The following is a 25205-nucleotide window of genomic DNA, read 5'->3' on the forward strand; positions in this document are numbered from 1 at the left end:
TAATCATCCAAAATTACAAAATATTTGTTTTACTAAATAACTGTTCCTTCAACAATAAGTTGAAGGAATTTAAAATTTAAATTTAAAAGTAATGAAGAAATGAGAGACAAATGTTAATTTTTAAAGCAAATGTTTATGATTTTTCAATTAAGAACCAAAAAGTGGGAATAGAACTATTTAACCATGCAGTCCACACTATCTGAAACTTGTAATGAAACAAATATGAAATTTCTGAAAATAATTTCTGACTCTAGGGAGTTAAACAATAAAAGTATATAAGTACATAATTATGGTATCACATTCTTACACAGTACAGCTTGAACTTATAGACCAGTGATGGCTAACCTTTTTTCCCTTGGGTGCCAAAAGCACGTGCCCACACCCATAATGCAATGCCTCTCCTGCACGCCCTGCCCCCTGCACATGCGCGCATGACCACATGCACATGGGCGCCTGACCCCCCTCCCTTCCCCTGTGCATGTGCACGCAACCACCCCTTTTGGCCTCACATCCCAAAACAGTGCTGGGGTTGGGGGAAGCCTTGCCTCCCAAAACTGCTGGCGGGGTGGGGGGAAGCCTTGCCTCCCAAAACGACTGGGAGGGGGAAAAAAGCCTTGCCTCCCAAAACGTTTGGGGGGGGGAAGCCTTGCCTCCCAAAATGGCTGGGAAGGAGGGAAAAGCCTCCCTTCCCAAAACGGCTGGGAGGGGGGAAAAAGCCTTGCCTCCCAAAACAGCACTGGGAAGGGAATCTCTGGAGATCTGGGAAGGCACAGGCAGCAGAAAGTGAGGAGAAAGGTAGGTCCCCTGCCCATTCGCACAAGTCTCCCGCTTGCAGGGCAGACCCGAAAATCAGCTGGCTGGCAGGAAGCGTGCGCATGTGCAGTGAAGCTGAGCTGGGTGACAGCTCGCATGCCCGCAGAGGGGGCTCCGCGTGCCACCTGTGGCACGCGTGCCATAAGTTCGCCATCACGGCTGTAGACAATCGGTAAGCCATGGAATTATATGTACACACAGGAAATTTAATGGCAAGATTCCTAATATCCAAAATGTGTTTTGCAAGCTGAACTAATTAAACAATGTACTTGAAAAATGCTATAGATGTTCCAATATTAACTCACCCAAGAAGTCCAAAAATTGACCTCCTTTTTTAAATATATATTTTATTTATACTTTTTTCTTAGGTGCTTAGTGAACAATGTATTGTCTGGGTCAATTTAAATAACAACAATAACATATACAATACATAATAATAATCTTTCAACTTCTAATATTTACGTATACATAGTAATAATAAATTATATTGTGTGACAATATACATAATAGTATTTTCCCAATTTCTAATTTCTACCTCTATTTTCTAACCTTTAATAAAACAAATCCCATATTAAAAAGTTTTCTGTATCTATCCATCATCTCTTGCCCTTTTTAGTATTTTGACTAATTGACTTTTTAACGAATCTCACATGCTCCTCCCATGAGACCTTATGTCTCCTTGCATCACTCATATTTAGTCTAAATATTTCATCTGCCTATACATCTATCTTATGCGTTCCAATTTCTAGGGTACCCACCAGCAACACCACCACTTCCTCTCTGTCCTCTTCTATATTTTGATATCTTAAAAAGTGGGCTACCTTCTCCATTTCAGGAATTATTACTATCCTTTCCAAATCTTTATCTGTTTGTGTCATTTGTTGATTTATATCTCCTCTATTTTTTCCTCTGCTCCTTCTGATTTCTCTTCTATTCTCTGGGTTCTTTGTTCATCTTTCATTGTCATTTGCTGAAGGTTTCCTAATCGCACAACCATATTGTGCATCTGTTTCTTTATCTCTCCCAGGTCCTTTTTCGTGTCGTTGTAATTCTTTGTCATAACTTCCTGGATAGATTGAAGCATCAATTGTATTTCTTTTTGAAATGGATTTGTTTTTCCCTGTTGTGACATTGTATCTATTGATCTTTGCTTTAGTGGCCTGGAGGTTGCTAATGTTGATGTGAATGATGCTTTTTTCCCAATTTTAGTTAAATTTGGAGCTCTTGCCATTTTTCCTTTATAATCTTACGATCTTATAGTACCCTAATTTATAGTACCTTGTTGCCTTTAAACACTCCCACAGTTCCCTCTTATGCACTCCCACAATTCCCTCAATCACTAGGCCAATTATATTTGTAATCCACAGAGTCAGTCTATTGGGGATGTTGAGAAAGACTTCTTTAAGATCAACAATTATGTCCTTGTCATCTGTCTGTATTTATAATAGTCTCTAAACAGTTCCAAGCTATTCCACTGATCCACTCTATCCAAGGTATTTGTAAGTCAGAAGTAAAAAGGAAAAGACCAGTTCACTCAGTCTCCAAACCGTTTCTCAAAGACAGCAGTATTCATAATCCACCAAGTTCAGCAAGTTTCAAAAAGAAAACATTGCCTATTCCCAAACAACAAGAAAACCGTCTTCCAGGTGTTGTTTACCTTTCTTCACTTTATTTCCCTTCTTCTTATCAGTCCTGGCTTCCTTTCAAGGTCTTTTCCAACTTTGTAATAGTATAATATCTTTTTTCACCAGTAGGTGTCACTCAAGCTCTAACTTCCTGCATTGAAGTAAAACAGCTGATTGTCAAATAATCCAAAAAGTTATTTTCTTCATAGTAGTCAAAAGATATTATCTAAAGTCACTTTCCACAATATTATCAGTTCCAGATCGATCTTTCTGTATTTTAAAGTTTAATCATGTCCCATTAAAGTTTCATTTCTCTTTTAGGTCTGTAATCGATCTCCACGTATTAACTTGCCACTTTTTCTACGCTTTGGAGAATCTTTCTTTCAAAAAAAAATATTTTATTTGGAGATAGGTCTCTAACGTAGAAGTTGAAAATACTCTCACCCAGTTCCAATGCTCTGTTCATGAATAGCTCATTAGTGCTTCTTTTTCGGTTGCCCCAGCTTCGGTCTGGCCATAATGGCAATCTCTCTTCTTCATTAGTCGGGAGGGTACCTCAGATCCAGTGGGAGAGCTGTCGCTCTCCCGTGATCAGCAAGGGGTCCCTCCTTTCTTTGTCACCCCTCCAAGGTAACTTTAGCCCCTTAGGGCTTCGTAGCGAAGAAGAATCGGCCAGGATTCACAGAGCCCCGCTTTCCTCAACCATCTCGCCATGACGCCAAACTGGAAATCCTTCCAAAAATTGACCTCCTTATGCACCAAAGGTCTCAAAATACTTTATAAAACAGTTCAATCTGAGGCAATTACCTGGGGTGCAAATTTTTTCTCTGCTATCCCATGGACTTCTAAATGTTGCTGAACTATAGAGTCCCAGTTTCTGCATCACAGGGCATCAAGCTCCTTGGAAAGCAATTTTCTCTGTTTTGATCCTGCATGGAAAATATTCTCCATACAGGCAATGCAGGGAACAATCATTTTGTCTACATAAATAAAAGCCCCACTTCTTCATGCAGAGAAAATACATCCTTACTCTCTTTTATGTCCTATGCAAAGTAAAGTTACGTAATGCTCACCTATCACAGCAATGAGATTAATATTAAAGATTGCTAACCATTGTATTTCTTGTAATAGCAAATTATGAAAGGTTTGACAGTTTTAACGATTATCATTTCTATATTATATATAATCCCTGATTAATGACCATTCAAAGTTACACTGGTGCTACCCAAATGGTAGTTACACCCAGTCCTTGACATTCTGGCCACTTAAGTGTCACATTACCCAATTCAAGCACTTGGCAGTCTACCCACGTTTATGACTGCAGGGGCTCTTCAATTCCATCCCACCTATTTCCCCCACATCTCTGCCTTTTGGCCACTCTGCACTTCATCATGTATCTCTGCTACTGCCCCACCACTCCCCATCTGTCCTTTGCCATCTTCTTCCTCCTCCTGTTGCCTGGGATCCAGAAGGTGGGTGAGGGTCTAGTTCTGGGATGCACGTAGCAAGTGCGTCAGGTTGGTGGAACTTCATTTACAAGGGAGCTCTCAGCCAGGGATAAAGAAGCAAGATGAGATGGCGAGATGAAGTGCTCTCCATCACCAGACAAGGCTGAAGAGGTGGCAGTGGCTTCCGGGTGAAGGTGGAATACGTGTAGGAGGTGCTATTTACGGTAACAGAACTGGAGGAAGTGCAGTGCAGACGCTGCAGTTCCCATTAGAAGCTGCTGGCCTTTCACAAGGCTTTGCATGAAAAAGTGCTGGCTCATCACTCATGGAAGTGAGTAGGCTGCTAGCTCCCTTCCCCAACATGCTTGCTTGACTGCCTACCATGAAGCCTTCCTAGTAGTCCCCGTGGCCAGCTTGCAAAGGCAGGCAAGTGCCCGGACAGGGGCAGGCCCAACCAGGGGTGGTTTTTACCGGTTCGACAAACCATTTAAAATTGCCGCTACCGGTATGCATGATCCAGTCCGAACCAGTCAAATTTCACCCCTGATAAGGGACCATTCTAGTACCTGCTGGCTGGACACTATAAAGCAAGAGTGTTAAACTGGTGGCCTGCATGCTGAATGCATCATGTGCAGGCAACACCCACCCCAACTCCGTGAAAGGAAGAAACATTGCAAAATCTCACACGATGGCAATGTGATGCCAGGAGTTTGACACTCATGCTATAAAGGATGACACCGAGATAACCAAGGCTGATCTGAAGGAGGTGGTGCAAGGCTGTAAGGTCTTCCCTCTCCAATCTTCCCAAGAAAGCAGGACTCTTGAAACTGCACGTCGTCCCTGTCGGATGTGCCTTATGTGGTCTCTAGCCTTACAATCGGCTAGGGAGTCCTCAAATCTCGGTCTCAGGGCTGTCATTAAATGGTTGAAGTTGTGGAGCTCCAGTATATCTGCATTATGGAGGCTCACCATCCAAAGTGCAGCTGATCCTTCTAGAGCCAGGGTGACAACCCTGACTTTGACGCCTTCTGTAGGGAGATCACTCTCATATTCCTGCATGTAGGTCAGTACGTTTGTGAGGAAAAGTCCCAGTTGCTGGGGATTCCCATCAAATTTGACACCTTCTGTTTTAAGGTTGGAAGCCTCCTCTCATCGCAAATCTACCAAGAGCCTTGGTAGTACAGGGGTTTAAGGCACCCTGTTATTAAGCTTATTAAGACCAGCTGCCTGCAATTACTGCAGGGTTCGAATCTCGCCAAGGCTCAAGGTTGACTCAGCCTTCCATCCTTTCTAAGGTAGGTGAAATGAGGACCCAGTTTGTGGGGGCAATAAGCTGACTTTGTATAAATATACAAAAGGATGAAGGCTATTGCTTAGCGCATTGTAAGCCGCCCTGAGTCTCCGGAGAAGGGCGGCATATAAATTAAAAAAAAAAAAATCTTGCTTTGAATTGAGATGTCTCCTGGGCGGATCTTCCATGATGGAAATGGGTTCATCAGTAGCCCCCACGGTTTCAGCCAATGCCTCTGACGTTGGGGATCCCTTTCGTACTCCTAACTGGCTTGCAGCGCAAGCCTGGGCATCCTGTATCCGCATGCCATGGATGACCTCTCTCGTGAGGTTCATGGCTTCTCTCAGGAGTTGGTTGGGCCGGTCTGGGGCTCCTTCCAGTTCATCATTGTCGTAAAGGTCTCCCATTTCCTGCTTCCAACCAGGTCATTGGCTCCCAAGGGTGAGGGTGAGATCTTTGGTTCTGCCTTCCCCAGCCATTCTATCTTCCCAACACCGATGGACCACCTCGTCTTGGCAGCGGTGCTTGAGGCAATGTTCTCCTCAACCCAGGCACTGAGGGCCTCAATTGAGATTTTGGGGGATGGGGTTCTCAACCAGTCTTCAGCCTCTTTATGGTCACTGCCCTGGGCAAACATGGTGGGCACAGTCCCCACGGTAGGGCTATTACCTTTCCGGGTTGACCTAGGAGCCTTGGTGATGCAGCAGACTAAACTGCTGCTATTAAAGTAGCACTTAGCTGCCAGCTGCCTGCAATTACTGCGAGTTCAATTCTCACCAGGCTCAAGGTTGACTGAGCCTTCCATCCTTTCAAGGTAGGTAAAATGAGGACCCAGTTTGTGGGGGCAATAAGCTGACTTTGTATAAAATAGAACACCGCTTTGGGGAGGTCCAAAAAGCACTACTAAGCAGGTATATACATAAATATGAAGGCTATTGCTTAATGCATTGTAAGCCGCCCTGAGTCTCCGGAGAAGGGCGGCATATAAATCGAACTAATTAATAAATAAATAAATAAATAAATAAATAAATAAATTTGCAGTTCTTGCCTAATGTAAGATCTTGCCTCTCCAATCTTCCCAAGAAAGCAGGATTCTTGAAACTGCAGTGGTTCCAAAAGGAGCTTTTATTGGAAGGTTTGTGATAACAAGAGACCTAGGCAAGAACTGAAGCTTTTAAACTCATTTAAAACCAGCTATTTAAAACAATGCTAACCAAACCTCTCCCACACTTCATCATTGCAGGGAAATAGAAACAGAGAATTCATATAGAGATTAACACAGTAATGCAGGAAACAGAAACAGAAAACAGAAACTTCATATACAGGCCACTCCATTCCTCCCCCACCCTTTCCTCCCACCAAAATACCAGCATCCTCGTAGAAATATCTGGGACCGGACAGAGGCATGGAGAGTGCTGATCCATAGAGGCCAAGGGTCAGACACAACTGAATGGCTGATGATGGCTATCTATCTATCTATCTATCTATCTATCTATCTATCTATCTATCTAAATTATAGAATTTTATAATTTATGCATATTAATATTAATATTAATTTAAATTAATTTATATTAATTAAATTAATTTAAATTGATATTAAATTAATTTATTAATTTAAAATTAATATTACATTTAAATTTATAATTTATAAATGATTAAATTACTAAACAACACAGTAGCAACAGTAGAGATGGGGCGTTGGTCCTACCTGAGACGCTCCTTCTCGTTGTGTGGAGTCAGTGTGGGTAGCTCGCCCAATCAGCTGAAGGTCTGAGTCAGCCAATAATATTAAAGCCCGCCCTTGTTGCCAGGCAGGTCCAGCTTTTGGCGAAGAACTATAAGGCCGACTTGGCGTGTGGGTAGGCAGGAAGGAAGAAACACAAGAAATGAACCAAGAAAGGACCAGACAGGCAAGGGAAGGTCTGGCTGCTGTCTCCACACAACGAGAAGGAGTGTCTCAGGTAGGACCAACGCCCCTTCTCCATTGTTGGTGGAGACAGCAGCCAGTGTGGGACATACCCCCGTTCATTGTCCCAAAGTCTGGGAGGGGCCAGGCTGGTCCGAAACAACTTCACTGGCCACAACCCATTGTAACACCTGACGACCAAACGCGGCTTCAGCCGAAGCAAACTTGTCCAGCTTATAGTGCCGAATGAACGGCCCAGGCGAGGTCCAGGTAGCCGCTCTGCAAATCTCCAACAACGGAGCTTGAGTAGCCCAGGCCGCCAACGTGGCTGCACTGCGTGTGGAATGAGCCGTGACCCGGGAAGGTCGCGGCAGAGAACAGAAGTCATAAGCTGAAGCGATGGTCTGTCGAATCCAGCGGCCAATGGTAGAAGACGACACCTTGAGACCCAATGAGACAGGAAGGAAGGAGACAAATAATGCTTCCGACCGACAGATATCCACAGTCCGCTTGATGTAAATCCGTAACGCCCGTCTGACATCCAGAGTGTGCCAACGGCGCTCACGGGGATGAGATGGACGCGGACAGAAATTTGGTAGAATAAGCTCCTGTGAGCGATGGAAGACAAGAGTTGACCTTCGGAACGAAGGTAGGATCCAAGCGGAGGACAACACGGTCTGGGTGAAATACACAGAGATTGGCTCGGATGGACAAGGCCGCCACCTCCGAGATGCGGCGAGCCGAGGTCACAGCCACCAAAAAGGCGACTTTACATGACAACAACCGGAGAGAGGACGTCCTCAGCAGTTCATACGGAGGCCCCATGAGGGATTCGAGAACCAACAGAAGGTCCCAGGTAGGATAACAATGTAGAACTGGAAGAGACAGGTTCGTGGCACCACGCAGAAAACGTCTAATCAGAGGATGTTGGGCCAGCGATGAAAGCGAACCGCAGGTAAGTACAGAACAGATGGCAGCCACCTGGAGACGCAACATGTTGGGTGCAAGGCCATCGGAGAGACCTCGCTGGAGAAAGACAAGAATGTCCACAATAGAAGGTTGGTAAATATTCACCCCAGCCCGGATACACCACGAACAGAAAGACCGCCAAGTCGCAGAATAGATCTGGTCCATGGAGGGATGTCTCGACGCCTGGATCATCTTAATCACATCCCCTGGAACATGAGCACTCGTCAGGGTGAGCCGCTCAACCTCCAGGCAGTCAGGCTGAACCAAGGAAGGTCCGGATGGCTCAAAGCCCCTCGCATCAGCGTGTCCGTGTCGAGAGGAAGGCGCCAGGAGGGGGCGACAGAGAGGGAGACCAAGTCCGCAAACCATGCTCTGCGTGGCCAATGAGGAGCCAAGATAATCACCTCTGCCCGTTTGTCCAGAATCCGACGGATGACTCTGGGCAGCAAGGATGTCGGGGGAAAGGCGTATAACAGACCGTCCGGCCATGGGGCCCGAAGTGCATCGATGGCTTCCGCCTGAGGTTTCGGAAACCGGGAAAAGAAATGGGGCAGTTGAGCATTGGCATGTGTTGCAAACAGGTCCATGATTGGAGCTCCGAACCAATGAATCAGGACCTGAAATATCCTGGGATGAAGACGCCATTCTGCATTGTCCACTGCTTGATGGCTCAGCCAATCTGCTTGAGCATTGGCGACCCCGGATATGTGCTTCGCCCGGAGCGATTCGAGATGACGTTCCGCCCAGAGACCCAGTGTCGAGTCCTACCGGAGCTCGCCATCGATGAGGGGGTATGGGAGATGAGGAGCGGAGGTGGCAGCCGCAATGAATACACAAGCAGTTCCTGGAGAGCGGCGTTCAGGGCGACGGATGATGAAGTCATCAGGATCTCCGATTCTGCTGTCCCCGCTGCTCTGGCGCTCGCAGCTGTTACTGTTAAGAGGGAGGGGGTGCTTGATTGATAATCACCGGATGTATGTTTAAGGGGCTGAGTTTTTGTTAAGTAGTGCTGTGGTGTAGTTACACCCAGCGCTGACTTTGAACCAAAACACCGACTTGTACTTTACTTTTGACTGCGAGCTGACATTTGCCAAAGTAAACCCTGATTCTCTGTGCGTTACTGGTGGTTATTGAATATCGTGGTTCTGAACGAACGACAAGCCGAGAGAAAATCAGCGCTTGGTTTCTTTTTGCAGTAAATGAGGATTCCCTGTTGCTTTGCAGCAGAAAAGGGGAATATGGCAGAAGGGACGGCTTTGCAAGAGCAGAAATGGGGTGGAGATGTGGAGGAGGAGGAATTGCTGATAGAGGAGGCAAAGGAGAGTGTGGAACAATTGGCAGTGAAACCAAAAGTTAAGCAATCTAAGAGCGCCCCGCCCCGAACGGAAGAGGAGAGTCTTCCAGGACAACGGGGTCGGACGGGGGACTGGTGGCACAGCTCTGCTCTCCTTGGGCCGCGGATGCCAACGCCCCCTCGATTGGGAGCGTCTTTCCAGGGCTGGAGGGAAAGACGATGGACTGATGAGGATGAAGGAGATTGGGAGTATCCTGCCTCATCCGGCCCCAGTACTATGGATATGCTGCGTGAGCATTTCGGGGAATCTGGATTCCGTGATGCCCCATCCTGGCAGCCCTGGGTTGCGGGGTTGGAGCCTCCAGTTCCTTCTTGGCAGGATACAGGGGTGACCGCTTCGGAAACCCAATTCTGGCTCGCAAGTCCTAAATTGAGGATGGAGCGGACCTCTGTACGATCCATGGAACAACCCCCTCCAGAACCAGACCAAGGAGCATCGTCGGGAGACCTTGGAGCTGGTCCTGAGCCCCAACCAACGCAACTAGCGGAGGGCATACCTGTTGGGGTTCGCGGGGCGGTGAGGGACCGATCGAGGCAGGACAGGAGAGCAACCGCCGCAGCGAGGACCCCTGGCCCCATGCCTTGGCCTCCGGGGCCCCCGCCGGGGTTGTGGGTCCCTCAGGCCGTTTGGGGTCCACCTGCCCTGCAGACCTCCTTTGGCGGAAGCCCTGAACGAGTGGCTCTTTTCTTAAGCCAGGTGATAAGCCATATGGACCAATATGGGCAGTGGTATCCGTCCCAGTGGGCTATGGTGGTTGCTGTTACGGGGGTCCTGACGGGAGAAGCAGCTGAGTGGGTGGCAGGCCTCCATGCTAAACATGCAAGAGAACTGGTGGACATGGGACGGTTTCTGGAGGCTCTTCGTGTCAGATTTCAGGACGACACAAGCACCCAGGTTGCAGAGGGGGATTTGTTTGCGCTTAAGCAACGAGGCGTACCAGCCAAGGAATATGTACAGGAGTTCCGAAAGATTGCGGCTCAGTTGGTGGGGTGGCCGGAACGTCTTCTGGTGCACCAATTCCATAAAGGACTAGACCGCGATTTACGGCAAGCCTGCGTATATAGGGGCTTGCCCCCCAAGTTGAGCGTGTGGTACAAGGCAGCCATCGAATTGGACGTTGGTCTTCGAGAAATCCGTATACGGGGTGAAGGGGTTGCAAGTCAAGTAAAACGACCAACAGAACGTATACAAACACCCAAGGAGACCACGGAGACTAGACTGAATGCTGGCCCCGGCTTGGGAGAAAGGATCCAGCGGCCTGTGTTTCGTTGTGTTTCGGTCATTGAGCAGCTAACTGTCCTAATCCTATGCCCCGCGGCTCGGACCAGAACCCCCCTCCTAGAGCCGTGTTGAGAGGCAGAGGTCGTCCAACATCCGAACGGTTGCAAATGACTCAAACAACCTGTATGGAGAGGGATCCCCTAGCTACAGATGCTAAGAAAGTGATGGCTCTTTTCTTAAGCCAGGTGATAAGCCATATGGACCAATATGGGCAGTGGTATCCGTCCCAGTGGGCTATGGTGGTTGCTGTTACGGGGGTCCTGACGGGAGAAGCAGCTGAGTGGGTGGCAGGCCTCCATGCTAAACATGCAAGAGAACTGGTGGACATGGGACGGTTTCTGGAGGCTCTTCGTGTCAGATTTCAGGACGACACAAGCACCCAGGTTGCAGAGGGGGATTTGTTTGCGCTTAAGCAACGAGGCGTACCAGCCAAGGAATATGTACAGGAGTTCCGAAAGATTGCGGCTCAGTTGGTGGGGTGGCCGGAACGTCTTCTGGTGCACCAATTCCATAAAGGACTAGACCGCGATTTACGGCAAGCCTGCGTATATAGGGGCTTGCCCCCCAAGTTGAGCGTGTGGTACAAGGCAGCCATCGAATTGGACGTTGGTCTTCGAGAAATCCGTATACGGGGTGAAGGGGTTGCAAGTCAAGTAAAACGACCAACAGAACGTATACAAACACCCAAGGAGACCACGGAGACTAGACTGAATGCTGGCCCCGGCTTGGGAGAAAGGATCCAGCGGCCTGTGTTTCGTTGTGTTTCGGTCATTGAGCAGCTAACTGTCCTAATCCTATGCCCCGCGGCTCGGACCAGAACCCCCCTCCTAGAGCCGTGTTGAGAGGCAGAGGTCGTCCAACATCCGAACGGTTGCAAATGACTCAAACAACCTGTATGGAGAGGGATCCCCTAGCTACAGATGCTAAGAAAGTGATGGCGGAAAAATTCCCGATTGTGGCTGGGGATAGTGATGACGACGATGAGGACCCACACGACCTGATGGTGAGCGACCCCATCCGACCTTTCGTGGTACCAGTCGTACTTCGTAACCCACGGGCAACCACTGGACGCCGATATGAAGCATTGATTGATTCAGGGTGTACTCGTTGCTTAATCTGTAGGGCAATAGTTGACGAACTTGGGCTGCAGGTTGTGCGGTTGAGAACCCCTATTACCTTTGAACAAATGGATGGGTCATTACTGGGAGGGGCACCAAGTGACTCATATAACAGAAAAGGTGCACCTCGATATTGGGGAGCACACCGAAACTATTCGGTTTATTATAGTGGAAAAAATGTTAGAACCAGTGATTTTAGGGTTGGCATGGCTGGACAAATGGGCTCCTATGATATGGTGGGAAGGGGTTTTTCGCAAACTCCGATTACCGTTAGGGCCTCCTCCTTCTAATGAGGAAAAGGAGCCAGCAGGGGGAACAGAAGCAGGGATTCCACTTTCAGACATGACGTATCCTAATGTGTATACGGATCTCGCCAGGGTCTTTAGTGAGGAGGAATGTGAGACCCTGCCCCCTCACCAGCCTACGGATTGCAGTATTGAGTTAATACCCGGGGCTAAGCTACCAAAGCCCCGGATGTATTCAATGACACAACCCGAACTAAAAGAATTAAGAAAGTATATAGACAAGAACATGGCCCGAGGCTTTATCACACCTAGTCGATCAAGGATGGCTGCCCCTGTCCTGTTTCGCGGGAAGAAAGACGGGGGTTTACGCTTATGCGTTGACTTCAGGGGACTCAATGCAGTGTGTGTGGAGCCCCTCTATCCACTCCCTTTAATGAAGGACCTGTTAGCTGCCCTAGCCACCGGTCGTATCTTTACGAAACTCGACCTACGCGAAGCGTATTATAGGATATGGATCAAACCAGGGGATGAGTGGAAAACAACATTCAATTATCTCTTAGGGAGCTATCAGTTCCAGGTCATGCCATTCGGATTACAAAGCGCCCCTGCGGTGTTCATGCAGTTCATTAATGAGGTACTGCATGAACATCTGTACAGGGGTGTCCTTGTATATTTAGACGACATCTTGATATACACACAAACCGAAGAGGAACACATATCTCTGGTCCGACAAGTCTTAGACAAATTATTAGCTGCTAAATTGTACGTGAAACTATCCAAATGTGAGTTTCATAAAAAGAGGATAGACTATCTAGGCTATAGAATATCAGAGAACGGGGTAGAGATGGATCCCAGAAAAGTCCAGGCAGTGCTTGAATGGCAGGCCCCCAGAACTAGAAAGCAGTTACAGAGCTTTCTAGGCTTTGCCAACTTCTATCAGCAATTTATTCCCAACTTTGCTGAAATAGCACTACCACTAACGGATTTATTGCGGACCACACCAGCCACGACTAAACCAAAGCCGGGACAAGCGTTGATGTGGTCGTCAGCATGTCAAACGGCCTTCCAGCAGTTAAAAATACTCTTTGCTCAAGAACCAGTACTCAAGCATCCAGACCCAACGCAGGCATTCGTAGTCCAGGTAGATGCTAGCGACGTGGCTGTAGGAGCAGTACTCCTACAAAGAACACAGCAGGGAGGGTTACAACCTTGTGCCTACACGTCTAAAAAGTTAACCACGACAGAACGGGCATGGGCGATCTGGGAAAAAGAGGCATTTGTGGTCCATTGGGCGTTGATGACATGGCGACATCTCTTGGAGGGAGCATCTCATCCTTTTGAGGTATGGACGGACCACAAAAACTTAGAAGCCTTACAAACGCCCAGGCGACTATCTCCCAAACAGATAAGGTGGGCACAATATTTCCAGTGTTTCTCTTTCCGGTTGCGGTATGTTCCTGCTGGGAAAAATTTCCTGGCTGATGCGCTGTCCCGGATGCCACAGTATAATAGCAAGCGAGAGGAAGTGATAGAACCTCTTATTGCACCTTCCCAAATCATATTAAGACTTACGGAAGTAGATGGTCACTTACGTACTGAGTTCAAAACGGCTTTACAACAGGATCAATGGGTAATCCAAATCTATGGTTAGTTATAATGATGGAATAGCGTGGAGGGAGAGTAGAATATATGTTCCAGAACGTTTACGGAACGTGGTGTTATGCAGGTGCCAAGATGCCAAATCAGCAGGCCATTTTGGGTATTTAAAAACCCTACATCTTGTAAGGAGGCAATTCTGGTGGCCACGAATGCGTAAGGACATAGAAACATACGTAAAGAGTTGCACAACCTGTGCAACCGCCAAACCGTGGTCTGGACGACCGTTAGATTACAGACAGTCGCGAACCCTAGCAGCCTTGGGAAGAGATCGCTATGGATTTCATAGTCGATCTCCCCCCTAGCCATGGACACACTGTGATTTGGACGGTGGTAGATCTGTTTTCGAAACAGGCCCACTTTGTGCCATGTAAAGGCATACCATCCGCTCGTCAATTAACCGAACTCTTTTTGCAACATATCTATCATCTCCATGGATTATATCCAATCGAGGTGTTCAATTTACCTCCAAGTTTTGGAAACTATTTGTCCATTTAATTGGATCCTCTCAAGGGTTAAGTTCAGCATTCCACCCAAGCACTAACGGGGTGGCTGAACGGGCCAATGCCATGGTCGAAAGATATATCAGGTGCTATATTTCATACCAGCAGACGAATTGGTCAAGTCTCCTGCCTTTCGCCGAAGTGGCATATAACAACATACCACACCGCAGTACTGGGCTCTCCCCATTCCAAGTAATATACGGCCGGGAGTTTTCAGCCATTCCAGAACTAGATCCCCCTATGACAGATGGTAACACACCCCGCGGTTGGGCCGATAAAATTAGCCATGTATGGCCAAGTGTAAAAACAGCATTACAAAAGGCAGCAGACGAGTACAAAAAATATGCAGACAAGAAAAGGGCTGATCCAAAACCATTCCAGATAGGAGACAAAGTGTACTTATCTACGAAATACCTTAAACTCCGACTACCCAGTAGAAAATTAGGGCCTAAATATATAGGACCATTTCCCATAACACACGTCATCAATCCCGTTACCGTAGCTCTTAAACTGCCCTCTCTATTCAGTAGGATACATCCCGTGTTCCATAGCAGTTTGCTGAAACCGATAACGAGAGAAAGGCCAGGTACCTCAACTACTCCACCAGGTCCCGTGCATACCGACCAATATGAAATAGACCGGATATTGGACTCTAGGGTTCGTAGGGGGATATTACAATATCTTGTACGGTGGAAAGGATACCCTGTAACACAGGCCTCGTGGGTGGCAGCATCCGACGTTCAGGCTGCCCGATTGATACAACGGTTCCATCGAAAATACCCAGACAAACCTAAGGCAGGATCATAACAATGACTAACATCTGTATGCTTTGTATTATAGGTGAGCTCCTGGTAGGGGGGGCCGCCTGTCGAGTCCTACCGGAGCTCGCCATCGATGAGGGGGTATGGGAGATGAGGAGCGGAGGTGGCAGCCGCAATGAATACACAAGCAGTTCCTGGAGAGCGGCGTTCAGGGCGACGGATGATGACGTCATCGGGATCTCCGATTCTGCTGTCCCCGCTGCTCTGGCGCTCGCAGCTGTTACTGTTAAGGGGGAGGGGGTGCTTGATTGATAATCACCGGATGTATGTTTAAGGGGCTGAGTTTTTGTTAAATAGCGCTGTGGTGTAGTTACACTCAGCGCTGACTTTGAACCAAAACACCGACTTGTACTTTACTTTTGACTGCGAGCTGACATTTGCCAAAGTAAACCCTGATTCTCTGTGCGTTACTGGTGGTTATTGAATATCGCGGTTCTGAACGAATGACAAGCCGAGACCCAGTTTCATTGCCAGAGACAAGAGAGACATGGACCTGGTGCCCTCTAACTTGTTCAAATGTGCCTTGGCCGTCACATTGTCTGTTAGCACCCGGACATGGGTGCCGGAGACCAGATGGCGTAAAGCTCTGAGGGCCAGGAAGACAGCTTGCAACTCCAACCAGTTGATCAGATGACGAGCCTCCAAGTCGTTCCACATCCCTTGGGCCAGTTGACCTTGGCAATGGGCACCCCATCCCCGGAAACTGGCGTCGGAGGTCACCACCACCCGTTGAGGTTCTAGGAAGAGACAGCCCGTCGATATTGCTGGGGACCGCCACCACGGGGAGGGATCTGAGGACTGAGGAGGGAACAGGGACCGGCCTGGTTGAAGTGGCTCTGCCCGACTTCTGTAAAGGCAAGAGAAACCATTGAAGCTCCCGGGCATGGAGCTGAGCCCAGGGAACAATGGCAATGGCCGAAATCATCTTCCCCAAGAGCTGAGAAAGAACGTAAGGTGAACTGGACTGACCTCCCTCAATCCGAGACACCAAGTGTCGCAGACTCACTTGGCAATCAGGGGAGAGAAACACCCTACCCTGCACCGAATCAATTAAGGCCCCTAAATGAACTAAAGAGGTGGAGGGAACAAGGTTCCTCTTTTCCAGATTCACAGAAAATCCATGGGAGGCCAATGTCTCTAGAGTGAGTTTAACATCTAGTATAGCCTGGTGAGTGGAAGAGGACAACACCAGAATGTCATCCAGGTAACAAAGGAGTCTAATGGACTGAACCCTGAGGGAAGCCGCCAAAGCCGCCAACACTTTAGTAAAAGTACGAGGGGCAGACGAAAGCCCAAAGGGCAAGGCCCTGTACTGATAGTGAACTCCCCCGTAACAAAACCTCAAGTATCTTCTATGGGAAGGGAGGATGGGAATATACAAGTAAGTCTCAGTTAGGTCTATAGAAAAAAGGAGATCGCCCCTCCTAACACCGTCAAGGATCGATTTCAACGACTGCATCTTAAATTTACGGTATGTGACATACCGATTTAACCGTTTTAGATCCAGAATGGGTCTCCACCCCCCCTAGGACTTAGGAACTAGAAAAACCCGGGAATAGAAACCCGACCCGACTTGATCGGGCGGAACAGGTTGGATAGCCCTGATGGAAAGGAGATGCTGTACCGCAGCGTCCATACGCGCCCTCTTTTCGGGATTACAAGAAAGCGGACAGCAAAGGTGCTCGGGGGAGGGGAAAGAAATTCGATGGCCAACCCAGATTTTAAGGTAGCCAGGACCCACTTATCGGAAGTAGAATTCTCCCAAACGGCGACAAAGATGGCTAATCTGCCGCCAATGGGAGGATACAAGATGCACTTAGCGACGGCGCCGGTAGGAACGACCTCCTCCCCCCCGAAAGGGCCGCCTAGACACAAAGGGTTTTCCCCGGGAGGGCCTGTCTTGAGATCCCCGCTGCCTGTTAAAATTACTATAAGGTCTAGGGGAAGAGAAGGGAGCCAACTCCATGCCATCAGCACCTCGGAAATTAGAGCGAGGGGTATAAGGGGCAAATCTTGAGTCTCCCCGTCGAAATACAGGTGCCAAGACCTTCTTCTTATCCCTGGTTTCAGTGAGGAACGGTTCCAAGGTATCACCAAATAGGTGGGACCTCCCAAAAGGAACTGAGGCCAGATGCCACTTATGGCAGGCGTCAGCCTGCCAGTGTCGAAGCCAGACAAGGCGACGGGCAGTGACCGTAGAGGCCAACGCTTTGGAAGCGAAGCGAGCAGCGTTTAGTGTGGAGTCTGCTGAAAACTGCAAGGCTGTGACAATTTTATTCAAGTCCTGCCTGACTCGAGTGTCCTCCGGAGGCAGTTTCTCCTGGAGCTGGCGCAGCCAAAGAAGGTGAAACGGTTAAAAAAGGATGCCATAGTGGCTGCCCTAATAGCCCAGGCGGAATTCTGATGGGCCCGCTGGAGGACCAAATCCGAGCGACGTTCATCTGACCGAAGGCCCTCATCAGGATCGCCCGGAACGTTGGCGTTGGGTAATAGGGCGGCAATAGAGGTGTCCACCGATGGCACCTGAAGAAGAGAATCTAGTTCGGCAGCGACGTGAAAGTTCTTGCGATCATTTGACGAGGGCGAAGGAGCCGAACCAGATGAAGCCCACTGCCATTTCACTACATCTACAAATAGAGGAGGTGTTGGGATGGAAGTAATAGGCCTGGCAGGTTCTGTGAACATGAGATCCAATGCCTCAGAAACCGGAACTGGGTCCGCAGCGGGCGAAGACAAGCGAGCGGTGTTAACGGCCTTAAATAGTAAGGACTTAAACAGAGCCTGTGGAAAAAGTCCAGTAAAGGCCGGTTGTTCTTGAGGCAAGTTCTCATCATCTGACAGGACGAAGTCATCATAGTCCACATCTCTCAAGACTGACGGTTGACTGGAATGAGAACAAGAAGGTGAATCAGGAGCCCGGGTCTGGTGTTCCTCACTAACCCGTCGCTCAGGAGAAACAGAAGAAACCGACCGTACTGATTCAGGGCGGCTACGTGATTGTTCTTGTGCAGCTAAAGATTTCTGCACCGCATTTTCTATTAGAAGTTGAAGTTGCTCAGGTAGCAATTGACAAGAGACAGCCGTTGCAGGAGACGAAGTCGTAGGTGCAGAGTCGGCTGACTGTGTAATTTCCAGAGCAGAAGCAGCCGGTAGAGGAGGATCAGAAGAGCCCCACAAAGCAGAAGCTGAAATGGTCACAGGGCAGTCCCGTAGGGATAACTGATCTGGGGTATCGGGTGTAGGAACTGACCCAGGATTTGCATTATCAGCAATAGGTGCGGTCACAGCATTCTTTGCAGCCATATCAGCGCTCACCTTTTCGCAGAGCTTTGTCAAGACCTTGTCCCTTCACCTCTCAGATTTAGAAGATGTCCCATGCTTGTGGCCTTTTTAGCGAGATCGTGCTAGGTCCGACGATGGTACCGACTCTCTGGATGTCACCGTGTCATGAGGCCTGTTATGAGAGGCAGAATCCGACAGGGCAAGTGCAGCAGTACTGGCCAAGCGGCCATGTTTCCATTTCGCCAGGGCTTTAGGCATGGCTGCAATTGAGGTCTTGAGCAGGCACAATTGAGCTCCACCAGAGGTTACTGATGGTTATGCAAGTGTAACAACGGAGGCATAAAAGCCCCTCAAAAAAACACGCTGGAGTATAAGGTGGGCTGCTGATACAGTTCTACAGAGGAATTATTGAATCTGTCATCTGCACCTCTATAACTGTCTGATTTGGCACTGCAACCAATCAAAACAAACTCAGACTTCAATGGATAATTAGAACTACAGAACAATTGCTTACAATCTCTTTCATTGAGGACTCGTATACTGCATGAGCCAGAATGAGGGCTGTGAAAATATCTACAAACCCTACACATCCTGGACATAAACTGTTTCAACTTCTACCCTCAAAACAACACTATAGGGCACTGCATGTCAGAACAACTAGACACAAGGACAGTTTTTTCCCCCCATGCCATCACTTTGCTAAACAAGTTCCCACAACACTGTCAAACTATCTAGAAAGGCAGTATTACCATCATTATTCTCATCTTCCCTATTACCTATCTCCTTATAACTTTAACTGTTGCTTGTATCTTATGATTTATATTGTTTACTTAGTATCCTAGTGTGATTTATGTTAATTGCTTATTTAGTATCCATGACTATCACTAAGTGCTGTGTCTAATGTTTTATGATGAATGTAGTTTTACAATGACTATGATAATCACTATTGTTGTATGTACACTAAGCTTATGCACCGGAGACAAATTCCTTGTATGTCTAATCACACTTAGTCAATAAAGAATTCTAATTTTCCTTTATTTTTTAAATATTTTTTATTATAACTTGTGACACCTCATTACTAGTTGCCTAATAATAATAATAATAATAATAATAATAATAATAATAATAATAATAATAATAATAATAATTTCTATGCCGCCTACTCTCTGAGGACTCTGGGTGGCTTACACCAAAGACAGTATACTAAATAGCATATTGCACCCAACAATCTGGGTCCTCATTTTACCCACCTCGGAAGGATGGAAGGCTGAGTCAACCTTGAGCCGGTGAGATTTGATCCGCTGATCTGCTGAACTAGCAGTTAGCTGAAGTAGCTGCAGTACTGCACTCTAACCACTGCACCACCTAGGGCCTCATGCAGCACATGGCCCACATATTGGACACACCTGGACTAGATGAATGTCCATAAACCAAAAGCTAATCCCTACAAGAGAGAAATGGCAGTTTCCCATCTTCCCTTTCTAGGGACAGTGGTAGAAAACATTGTTGCTTGGCAGCTTCAGAGGGTCCTGGATGAAACTGATTATGTAGACTTCTTCCAGTCAGATTTCAGGCCCAGTATCACTTGATGATCTCTGGTGAGCGTGGGATGGGGTATTGCAATCATTTTTGTTCTCCTTGACCTCTCAGCGGCCTTCAATATCATCAACCATCGTATCCTTTTGGGCACCTATGAGGTTTGAGGCTGGGGAGCACAGTGTTGTACTGATTTGGCTCCTTTCTCCACGGTCAGTCCCAATCAGTGTTGATAGGGAGTGAAAGATCCAGTCCATGGCTGTTCTTTTGTGGCATGCCACAGGGTTTGGTACTCCTTTTTAACATATACATGAAGCTGCTGGATGAAATCATCCGCCACCAGGGGATGAAGTATCTAATGATGCTAATGATACTCAACTTTATATCTCCAACCCTGGTGATCCAAGTGATGTAGCTACCCTCTCATGGTGCCAGGGGAACGTGAGGGAGACAACAGGCTTCAACTTAATCAAGGCAAACAAAATGGTTTTGGGTGCATTGAGCTTCAAGATTTGGGACTCTTTAACATCTTTAGTTCTGAATGGGGTTGCGCTGCGGGTTATCCGGGAGTCAGAATTCTTGCTCAAAGAGCAGGTGGTAGTCATGGCTAGGAGAGCCTTTGCACAACTTCATGTTGTATATCAATTGCGCCATTTCCTGGATTGGGAATCCCTGCATTCAGTTAGTCAAGCCCTGGTCATCTTACATTTGGACTACTGCAACACGCTCTTCATGAGGCTATTCTTTTTTTTTTATTAAAAAGTTTTAAAGAATTTTACAAATGTTTTCCCATCCCACCTTCCACCTCCCTCCCCAACCCCCCCCCCCCCGACTTCCCAGAGCAAAATACAGGGTATAGCATTTAACAATCATATACTAACATATGCTAACTATCTATAGACTCCTATCTCCCTCTTGTACTTTTAACTCCCCTTTTACATGACTAAATTTAAATACTTTCTAAAGTCTCTTTATTCATTCATAAAATATTTGAAACTTTTTAATCCCATATTTGTTTTGAATATAGTTAATCCATCTTCTCCATTCCAAAATATATCTTTCATTTGAATGGTCCTTCAAATACGCTGAAATTTTGGCCATCTCTGCTAAGTTCATTACTTTTAGTGTCCATTCTTCAATAGTAGGAAAATCTTCCTTCTTCCAATACTGGGCCACCAAAAGTCTTGCTGCGGTTATTAAATTTAAAATCAAATTAGTCTCCATAACCATACAATCTGTAATTATACCCAGCAAAAACAGCTGTGGAGTAAACTTTATCTTTTTAAGAATATTTTGCATAATCCACCATATTTTTATCCAAAATGCTTTGATTTTTTTACATGTCCACCATATATGATAATACGTGGCATCATCACACTCACATCTCCAACACTTGGATTGCAAGCTTGGATACATACAAGCTAACTTTTTAGGATCTAGATGCCATCTATAAAACATTTTGTAAAAATTTTCTCTCAAGTTTTGGCCTTGTGTAAATTTTACATTTCTAACCCATATTTTCTCCCACGTTTCCATCATTATTGGCTCCTCAATATTTTGTGCCCATTTTATCATACAATCTTTAACTAACTCCGTTTCTGAGTCTATTTCTATCAATGTGTTATACAACCTTTTTATATGCATTTGGCTCTGATCTCGGATTTGTTTTACCAAGTTTTCCTCATTTTGCATGATGCCAATTTTCTGATTCTCTTTCCATCTAGCTTGTAGCTGTCCATGCTGAAACCAAGTTTGAATTATCCTTTCTTCTTTTAATACATTCAAAGACTTTAACTGTAATGTACCTCTTTCCATATTAAGAAGCTCTTTATATGTAATCACATCTTGTTTTTGTTCTGCACTTATGTTCTCTATGGCGTGTCTGGGTACTGCCCATATAGGTATCTTATCATTTAATTTGTATTGATATTTTTTCCAGACACGCAATAAAGCATTTCTTAATATATGGCTTTTAAAAATCTTATTCACCTTCTTATCATATAATAAGGGCTATTCTTGAACAGCTTTGGAAACTAACTGATGCAGAGTGCAGTTGCACAGGCAATTCTGGGGAGCCCTAGAGTGGCCTATGTTACACCACTGTTCTGCAAGCTGGACTGGCTGCCAGTTGGATTCTGGGTGCAATTCAAAGTGTTGGTTATCTCCTTGAAAGCCTAGCATGGCATGGGTCCAGACTATTTGAGAACGGTCTATGTCAATTCACCACAGCCAACTCACTTGCCACAGCTAATTTGCCATGGCCAATTCACTGCGGGACAACTCGCCCACCTAACTCGCTGCAGGACAACTCGCTGCCAGACAAGAGTTACACTAATATCAAAGAAATAGTGGAATAGAATCATTAAAGAAAGTATGCAAAAGGGAGAGACAGAATGAAATGTGAATTGCAAAAATTAAAATATTTTTATTTATTTAAAATAATTACCGGTAAATAGAATTGTTAAATTGTCCCACAGCAAATTGCCCCACAGCGGGCATGTATAATAATGTATTTTTACATTATTAGAAATATTTATTCTTCATGGTTTTACTCTTGATGTTGTAAGCTGCCCAAAGGCACCTAAAAGCAAGATGGACAGCAAAGAAATCTAATAAATAAAGGAAGAAAGAATAACAGAGCTCAGCCAGTAAGCAAAAATTTATCAACTTAAGACTGTTCTGAAGTGCTTTATAATAATTTGCTAATTTGGCAAGATATCACCAGACTGTTTTTGATTGTTGAGATACCAGCTATAACTATTTCTGGGCCAAAGATAAACTGGCAACACTCATATTTTCTTGTTATTTGCTGCAAAACATTGAATGGGATTATCTTCAAAGATGATTCAAAAACCTGAATTAGCTCAAAATACAGCTACAGTGCTATTGAAACTTGATCACAATGGGTTTTCAAACTTATAAATTATCAGCAAACCAAAGTAAATTATTTTAAAGTTTATACAACTTGCCTCTGCCAAACATATTAGTGCAGAATTCTTGTTGCTGGTATCCTTACGATTTATATTGACTGTTTCCTAATATGATTTGATTGCTTATTTGTTCCCTATGACTATCATTAAGTGTTGTACCTTATGATTCTTGACGAGTGTATCTTTTCTTTTATGTACACTGACAGCGTATGCAAGACACACAAGACAAATTCCGTGTGTGTCCAATCATACTTGGCCAATAAAGAATTCTATTCTATTCTTTTTCTGGGAAAAAGGAGGTACAGTATCAAGAGTTTGAGTACTAATTGAGCTCAAAAAAAGCAACAGATAGCCGGGAACAAAAACTAAACTTCTAAAAATTAGCTAATTTAACTTTAAAATCTTTTAGTAACAACCTTTGGAGATCTCTAGGAATCATACTAGAGTTTTGGGAGCCTACATGTTGCCCTGGATTTCAGACTGCAACTCAGCAATAAAGTGATGTTAGCATATCCTTTCCTAGGACTTTATACACAATGCAGTGACAATACTAGTTCACCCTTTAATGCTTCTGTTTTAAAAATATTTGCATTCTACTTTTTCTTTAGTCTCTCTCTCTTCCCCCTACACCTGAACATTCTAACCCCTAACCCTGGGGGAAAAGAGCAAACTTTCAAGCACAACCCTAAACAACTATAGGGACCGTGCTCTCTGCTCATGTCAATGTAAAGTTAACTATTTCAAAACTATTGCAAAATTAGCCCATGTACTCTGGCAGACATTAAAAGTCATTCTTGCAAGCAAATGGCACTAATGGCTATAACTTTGGAGAACCTTTTAAGGCAACTGTATTCATTGTATTTTCTCTACTGAAACTTATAATAAAGGCACTGGACCTCTTTAATATCAGAAATTATGTTGCTAGAAGCAGGGGAAGAAATTTTTGAAAGCAATAACATGATTCCCCCATGCCTTCTGAATCAATCTTCAACTGCTTGCATTTCCATTCTCCTTAAAAGGTTGAATATCTTTGTCAATTGGTTCTGACACAATTTGCAGTTTAGGTTTTCAATGAGCTAATGTTTCTTTCTCCAAGAGAAAAAAATTAGAATTTGTTTTAATTAGGACAAATCCTAAGGAAAGAATGGGTAACAGAATAAGAGTTGGAAAGGACCTTGGAAGTCTTCTAGCCCAACCCTCTGCTCAAGCAGGGAGTTCCAGTGATGAAGCACCCACAACTTCTTAAGACAAGTTGTTCCACTGATTGTTCTGTCAGAAAATTTCTCCTTAGTTCGAAATCGGATGTCTAGATACTAGAGGCAAGTTATGTTTTAATTTTAATTTTTATTTTTAGTCTGATTCACTTCTTGATACCTTTTGTCTGCCATTTATCTACCCCCAATAAAATCTTGAATTCCTGAGTGAAATAAACGTAGATTTTGGAAGTTTGTTAGCCAGCTCCGGAATTAACTACCTTGCCTTTTGATGCTTTTAATCAATAAGAATCCAAATGAGCCTTATTCTACAAAAGAAGTCGGTCAGCCGCTTTTCGGCAGTTAACCAGAAAGCGGCAGAATTCTTCTCTAGGTTCCAGAAATAATTTTTAATAGATGGTAAGAATAGGCAGGCAGGCAGAGAAGGACCAGGTAGGGTGCTGAAGCCTTCATTCTGCAAAAAGTACTGCAAGCATTGTTTACAAGAATGCCCTACAGAGATTGTGCAGGTAAAATATTAACGCGGGAAACACGTGTTTCAAGTGCAGCTATCAAAGGAACAGGCACGAGCGGAACAAGACAGAGTAAACAATTGACCTGGGATACGACTACTCATTGTGTGAACAATCAAGAGACCGGTGAGAAAAACAGACCACGAACAAGAAGCTCACTAACAAAAAATGGTCCGAAACTGCATGGGGCGAAAGGAGGGGCGGGAACCGCAATGGCTGCAGGAGGAAAAGTGACTTGCAGGTGTGGTCCTGGGTCGGGCACCACTTCCTTACCTCTGGTTCCAGCTAGGCCTAGCGTCTACCCCGAAGGGGGCGCGCCAACGACCCAGACCAGCCCTCCCAGCAACGGGGGCGGGGCGGAGCCGGGATCCGGCGGCAGCAGCGAAGAAACCCAGGAAGGAGGGGAGGGGCCCAAAGGGCTGCCACCGCGCCCCCTCGGCAGATCGCCTTTCCCGAAGTCAAAGCCGCTTTCCGATATAAACCGACCACTCCGCCGAGTATTTAATTTCCTTGGCTCAGGCTTCCCCCTCCTTGTCTTCTCGTTTACCCACTTCCTGCCAAAGGGGGCGCCAAAAGGCGGTTCTTCCGGAGCACATGACTTGCCTTCTCCTTGAGCCCTTGACTAGCGAGGTTTGCAGTTGCCATGGTGATGGGGAGCTGGCGCTCGAGGTCGATCATCTTTGGTATTGGGCGGGTCTTG

General features: G+C 46.0%; 1 protein-coding gene across 1 annotated transcript in view; it reads right to left on the reverse strand.

Moving 5' to 3' along the window:
* PHC1 (polyhomeotic homolog 1) overlaps positions 1 to 24866 on the reverse strand; it is a 170827-nt gene extending 145961 nt beyond the window's left edge. The window contains exon 1 of the mRNA XM_070938332.1: positions 24779 to 24866. The gene's annotated coding sequence lies outside the window, so the exon portion shown is untranslated. The remainder of the gene's footprint in view (positions 1 to 24778) is intronic.
* Positions 24867 to 25205: the final 339 nt, after the last annotated feature.

Source organism: Pituophis catenifer, unplaced genomic scaffold, assembly GCF_029215685.1.
Source record: "Pituophis catenifer annectens isolate HBS135680 unplaced genomic scaffold, rPitCat1.0.hap2 SCAF_2, whole genome shotgun sequence".
In the NCBI taxonomy this organism is placed as follows: domain Eukaryota; kingdom Metazoa; phylum Chordata; class Lepidosauria; order Squamata; family Colubridae; genus Pituophis; species Pituophis catenifer.